The sequence below is a fragment of the Ascidiella aspersa genome, chromosome 5 (genome assembly GCF_963924565.1).
Source record: "Ascidiella aspersa chromosome 5, kaAscAspe10.2, whole genome shotgun sequence".
NCBI lineage: Eukaryota > Metazoa > Chordata > Ascidiacea > Phlebobranchia > Ascidiidae > Ascidiella > Ascidiella aspersa.
Genome location: NC_139451.1, coordinates 25,304,287 through 25,311,846, shown reverse-complemented (window position 1 = coordinate 25,311,846; position 7,560 = coordinate 25,304,287).

Genomic DNA, 7,560 nt, shown 5'->3' with positions numbered 1-7,560 from the left:
CGGGGCAAGGGTGGCTGACTTGGACAACTAGATAGTTGTTGTTTTCTAGTTGAACGAATTACATCGCGATGTGTGGCTAATTCTCATTGTAGTGTGATTTGTGGATCACATGTGTGTCACGATGCTAATTTAATTTCCAATCTAACTTTCGTTTTTTGAAATACGCTACTTTTTCTAACGGCGAGTTTTTAATCGGAACAAATTTTTAGCCATAAGGCCCAATCTTGGTTTTCTGTTCTTCAACTTTCGGAAAAGCGATTCTATCAGGTCAGATTTTACTTTAAAACTAGGTTTTTGTGACTTCGGTAATTCTGATCGAATTTAGGAAAACTGAAATGATCTAATTTTAGTTTCAATCTGATGTTTAAGAGCCGAAAAATCGTCCCGTTAAAAGCATGTTGAAAATTTGTTATATTTAAGATAAGGAAAATACTTTTTTAAATGTTTGCGTTGTTTTTTAATGAGATTAATAGTAGTCACATAGAAGGCTAAAGTATTTTTTTCATGTCTAAAAAATGTATTTTTTTGGCCTTTAATATGCAAATGTCTAACCCACTGTTTCCTAATCTTTTTTGCCTCACGGCGCACTTGTAATCTAAAAACCTAGCGGCGCACCTGGCGACGAAGCGAGCTCTAATTTTATTTGACCGGTATTTCGTATAAAATAGACCGCTTTTTCGTAAAAACATACTTGCAAGTTTGTATTTTGTAGTCCTCATAGCTGCTGGCACTTTATATAACTGTGGGGTGAATTAGCAGCGCCGAAAGATAATGTAAAATATGTGAGTTGTTTATCATCCATGTTTTTCCATCACGATTTAAACTTTAGGTAAGAGAATCTATTTCATTTTTGGCGCTGTCTACTTAAAATTGCAAGTAATATATATTTCTATTTAAGCTTTCCTAATTTGTTCACAAAATTCCAACAAACTGCATTGCCAAAACTACACACTCTGGTTCGTCATTCAAGCATCAAACCTAGCTTATTGGTATCAAAGTCCTTCGAATTCTCGGGTCACAGTCGTTTTTGTGCTACCCTGTGCTAGTCACCAGCTCGCAATTGACAGTACACGAAAATGCTATTTACGTCTACTCGAATATTTCTGAATGGAATTCTGACTAGAGCTGCAGTTCCTGCAATTCGTTCCTAACCTCTCAATTGGCTTTATTGTAATACGCAGCATATACATGCAATTCGGCAAGAAGGCGAATATAGCCTTGAAAAACGTGCTGATCTTAGTTTGAAATCTACGACAAGCTTAAACGTCTTAAACGTCTCTTAAACGTTAATTTTGCGTGTTTTACTACTAAACTATATCGTTATGCAGGAGGATACGCTATGTAGACAACATAACTAACATTTACTTTTCCGTAGATCTTACTCTCAAACCAAGCCGTTAGAACCTATGGGGGAACGAGGTGTTACCTATTGCACAGTCCAACACAGTTAGGTGTAAGACTTCCAAAGCGGCCTTCAACTGTTTATTGTGGGCCAGAAACCCTAATGAATGAACTATAGTTGCTTTACGTAGGCAGCAAATTTGCCACAATTGCCGATTTCCACGCAAACTAGAGCCAAAAGCGCTGCCAAATTGCCGCGACCTTGCACGTTAGCTCGAATCTGGACCTTCTGGAAATAAACTCTTATTTGCTGCTGGCTTCAATGAAAAGGTTTTCCAGCGACTTCGCGCAAAGTCATCTGTTAATTTGTCCCAGGCACCGCTCTCGACTCTGGAACTGGATTGTTTCCGATCAGCTCGGCACAGACCCGGACCAATTGCTTGTAAATATGTCGTGCATTTAGCACAAGTGAAAAATTTCCGAAAGCGTGGCCGCTCGAGCCTTTTTGTGTCGAGAGTGGAGATGCAAAATACTTTTAAACGAGAAATTTGTGCGATGTTTTTTTGCCTTTAATTTCTGGTCTGTCATAAAGTTTTTGCTCTAGTCTAGCATTTTGCAATACCGCTTTAACGGAACGTGAAAAATCATTTACAAATAATTTTTTTAAACGCTATACACAAGTTGACCATAACATTTTGTTTGGATAAATAGTTGTGGCGAACTTCACTGCATCGTATTTGAAAAATACCTAATATGCAAAATACCGTTCGAACGCTTCAATTGTTGGATTTCAATATAACATTAGCAGTTCTTAGCTTTCAAGAAAATAAACTGTGCCAAAATGTAAAAAACAACTTCTTCAGATTATGCCTTATACAAGTAGATCCTTTCAAATCGGGCTCAAAATGGTACAAAATATAAACTGTACGTGATTTACTGTTTACCTAATTTCTGAGCGAAATGCGTCTTTGATTTGCCATAAACAAGCTCCTTTAAAACAATAAAATTAAAAAAAGACTAAACATAAACGCCACATTTCTGGTCTGGCGTACGAAACGAAAGGGCCTCTGGAAATACACAATTAAACAATAAGTAAAAGGAAAAGATGCCACGGGCAAAAAGGAGCGAGTGAGGGCATTTTACGAGGGAAGAATTAGGACGGTTTCCGTGTCTTCTTGACTTATCATTTGCATGTCGTAAACTTTTAATGACGTTTTATGATTTGGTTGGATGGCTGATTACTTTTAACGTCTGCCCTTATTACACAACTGCAACTGGTGTAAATTTTCATACTTCATTCATACAGCTAGCAACAAATATCGGCGTCTTTGGCAGTTTAATTGACTTTTATAGTGGTCTGTAAAAGAGATAAATTCACATCCCAACCTTAGGTAACAAACCTAAATCGACAAAAGTTATATCATGACGTTTTTGTAACATTTAGTTCGGATTTGCAAACGCGTTCGGACTTTAATACTACACAGGTTCTATTTCACAAATTTTCTTTGATTGGCTAAAAGTTTACCGGATGTCTTCGCAAAACTTGCCGAAATCAGCCAACGTCCGATGAACCTTTAGTGTGTGTACGTGTCAAAGGCTAAAAGTAAATAGATATTGCAATCAGTTAGCTTCACAGCCTTCTAAAAATTGCGATGCTACTTCCAAACTAATCATATCTCAGTTAAACCCTTTCTAAAAGCCATGTACAGATACAGTGGCAATTCCTTCTTAAGTAAATAGTCAAGCGCTGACAAACGAGAATATATCGCCTACATTATTTCCTCTGCAAAAGGTTTCATTTTTACCTAAAAGTAACCACCACCAGCAAATCTATTACAAAACTAATTAGAACAAAACAAGCGCCTATTAAACGAGAATATTTCAAGCGTATAATCCATTGCCAAGCGGTTCCATTTTAACTGAAACACAAGCGCACATCTGACCATCTTTTTTATATCAAATCAAACGTTTACAAGAATATAAAGCGTGGAAACAAAGGTTCCCGCGTGGACCCCTAGACCTGATAATACGCGTTCTGTAATCCGGCAGCCAAGCAAGCACCGCATCCGCAGTCGGGTTTGCGGATTAAGCGAAGGTTCCAGAACAGGGGTGACCTGGCCTCTGGCGACTTTTTAAATATGCTAAATGCCCCTGAGTGTGAGTCCGGTGTTGGCACGAGCCTGTCACCGGAAAAGCAATTGCAGGTTTCTCTGCTTTGGTTAGGAATGTACAAATACGATAAAATACTTCTTGTTTGCTATATCTTTGCTAATATGTGTAGGGCAATTATAGCATCGCTAAAGAAGAGGACACTACTTAAATTAATAGTTCCTAATTTAATAATTTACCAGTAGGAAAGAGCACTGTTATTGTATCACAACTGATTTCTTCTCGAAAAACAACCCGCAATATCCGACATTCCTAGCATTAGCAAGGGTAGGGCAATCTAAAGTTTTAAAATAATTTGTTGTGATCAAAATCTAAGTATTGTATAACCTGACAGGTTGATACCACAAGTCTAGTAAGCTCTATGTTTTAGTTTAATAACGATTATTGTGCATATGGGCCTATAGGCCTAGGATTATAAAACCAATGTTTTGCGTTTTCGTGTTTATTCAATATCGCAAGGTTTCGTCATTCGATGAAGCGTTTTTTATCGTCGATTAAATGTATAGCGAGGTTAACACAGAAATCAAACTTCGGTGACGCGGTCATAAGAAGGCGGAGAAGAACCGCTAGAGGCGCTGCTGCCGCTGGCGTCAGAGGAAATTTGAACGACCGGGTTGAATTCCAACTTCTCGTAGCTCGGTGGCTTGTCAACCGTGACGATGACCTGCTGACGCTCTCTCGCCCCCACTGGCGGTAATCTGAGTAACACGTGGACTTGCATTGACTAATGTGCAGTAAGGAATCGGCAATTTGGGGTGAGAGGGATAAAAGTAGAATAATTTTCTTATCGAAACGATTAGTTTGTTTTTCTACCGATACGCAAGAAAATTTTCAGAGATTACGCCCCAAAGGTACGTCATTATGGGACGTTTCCAACAGGTAACCTTAAGAAAACTGAGATATATACTTTTTTATTTTTTTATATGCATATACTTTTTACCGGATCCGGACCGCTTCCCTAATTTTAACCACTTGGGTAAGTTAAAAAGCGATATGTTCGGTTTAACACCTATTAAATTGATTTTTAAATAAAACTGCCCATCAATGGCAAACTAGGACATTGTGCTTTGAGGGCTACGAGTCTTTTTCAAAATATCGTCCCAATTTACGTCAAAATGGTGGCAAAATAAAACAAGTAATTCAACTGGACGTGGCCGCAGTAAAGTCCATGAGCGCATGTGAAATTAAGTTATAAAAATCAGTGATTCCAAATCTGCGTATAGCAGTAAACCAGTGTACCTCGATAGATTATTAAGTAAGCCGCGAATCGTTATTTTGCCAAATAACTTATTCGTGTTACAAATTGCAGGTCACCATGTCAGACTTGAACACAAATGCAGTATCCACAGGCGAGCTGATGATTTTATGGTACCGTATCTTCTTATTGACAGCGCGCAATAAAATTTGGAGAATAGTTGTATTTAAAGCAATTTGTTTTTCAAGAAGGCATGCCAAACTTATCATAATTTTGTTGGATCGTGATTTATGAAAGATAACGACTTGTCTTTTACATTCCTGTTATGGTAGTCAAACATTACCTAATGAGCTGGTGTTTTACATATATGTTAAAAGATTTCTTTTGAAATTAAATTACAAACATTCTTGAAGAACGACATTTTAGAATTATGACAGCCTGTCAAACTTTTTCAACGCAGTAGCTCGCCAGCCACATGCGGCCCTTTAACCACTTTTCTGCGGCTCTTTTTGTCATCTTGCATTTGGGATGTTTTGAAAATGTGTCGATTTTGTATTGCAAAGTTATTTTTGTTGTCGGTCCCAAATCGGACTGGTTGCCTGTATTGTTATAGTAACATTTTCTAAACATAATAAACTGGGTTTCTGTGCAGCCATACAGCTGTGGGTCACTTACCCTCAAGTTATTTGTTTAAGTCATTTTGATAAATGACATTATATTGAGAAATGTGCATGTTTTTATCCAATGCGTCGCGTCTCCTTCTAAATTAAATATTTGTCTATTTACGAATAAAGGCACTCTTTTTCACGGTTTGTCGAGGTAAGACAGAAATAGAGTGATAGACTATTCTTTTCGTTCCATGGGTGTAAGATGCGGCTCTTTGTGGTTAACCAAGTAACAAATGCCGCTTTTGTTAGCTGACTGGTTGGCCACCCCTGTCCTAGTGTTTTCGTTGATAAGTGAATAATAAATTAAACAACGAACAAACCTCGATATAACCAATACACATGAAATTTAAGCTTTGGTTTAAAACCGTGATTCGACTGTCTTTGCTTGTTGTATTGAATGCAAATGACATATCTCGGACTCAATTTAATTTGACGTCATTGCCCTGATTTAAAAAACAGGTTACTTACCTTGACCTGACTGCCATCCGTTCATGGGGAAATATGCCCGGGCCGCTTAGGATCGCAAAATCTTCACGGGAATCGACATTGGTTAAATCACTGTCGATGTCATCGTATCTAACGGTAAAGCAAAAAAAGGGCATTGGCTAACATTGGGCGTGCTGAAATTCGGAATCGGATAAATGGACCACAAAAAGATTGTATTTTAAAACATTAGAAAGGGGCATTTTTCCGTGTAAGACCGTCATTTGCGCACAGTTAAAGAAAGGTTACATATATTTATATGCAGGGGCGGATTTTTGTTTCGAAAGGGAGGTCATGACATTTTTGTAGGGATGACGCCACAGAGACGTCATGTCGTGATGCTATAAAACAATTGATTTGCTTGGGCGATCTCGTGTGTGAATGGTTGCTAAATCCAGTCTAATCACGCGAAGAGCGTAAAAAATTGGGTTAGTTTGGTTTGAATTGGCAAAAGACTACGTGGTACATTAGGCGCATAAAAGAGATTCGCATATTACTTGATATAACAGTATTGATAGTTTAACTTAGGAAAATTGCACTTTTATAGAGTTTATAAGTTCACACGGCGTAACATGTCATAGTATCCACGGGGTCTTTGGGCTGAATAGATTTTCTTAAAACAGAACAAAATCTTAGTATAAATGCAGCCTTCAGAAGTTCGTTTTTTTGTATTTACGTGAAAGCTGGCAAAAATATAGTAAGGGGCGTAATAGACTGATTCCTCCTCCCAGGATCTGCCTTATGTCGTAAAAAGGCACTAAAAACTGCACTCACATTTTATAGGCTATTAATATAAGTAGGCTTAGTTCAATTATATTCTATAAGGTTATGAACTTTCAGGGGGCCATATATTCAATTCAATATGTTCAACCAAATTTTTTAATGCTTAAACACAAATATAAATACAATTTTAATACACAATAAAACCCAAAACTTTTTTATAAAAAAATTTGCTACAAGACATATTGTATTTTTAAGTTTGTAGCAGTAGCACTACATAATTAGATTAATAAAGCTTAAACCGTACCTACGTGATCGGCAGCAGAAAAAGAAGAGCAGTGTCAGGACAGCCCATATAAATATGGCAGCGAAGAACAGCATTGCTGAAAAAATTAAAACGTTTTTGCTTTAAACAATAAAAAAGGTATTAACGTTTTTGCTTTAATAATAAAAAAGGGTATGGGTTGACATCTTAGCAAACAATGCAAATATAAGACTTAAAAAGGGCTTTTATGCAACATTTCTCATTAACAATTTACTTATTATCTTATCACAGACTTTTATAGGAACTATATGAGTTTCTAAAAATATTAAGACGCCATGAAAAATTGCGAACAAGAACAAAGTAGCTCACCAATGTAGCCATTCTTCAGTTTGTCGCCTTTCATCCAAGCTAACATACAGACCAAACTAAGTACGATAGCTAGTATGACAGGACAACTGTCTCTTTGTAGTGGGTGCTTCGGACGATAAACTGTTACATATCTACTGCCGTTACTATAAGCAGAGGCGTTCATTTTAGATTATTCTACTGTATTTTTACAGTCGCAAAGCTTTACCAGCTGAATATTTTGTGTCATGACAGTACGGCTATATTTCGTAATAAAAGGTAATTGTGATTGGGAACAGTCCCGTGGCCTAATGCTGAGTACTCAATTCAGGGTTACGCAGCATACGTTTTCGATGTTCCTGGTTGAAAATCAC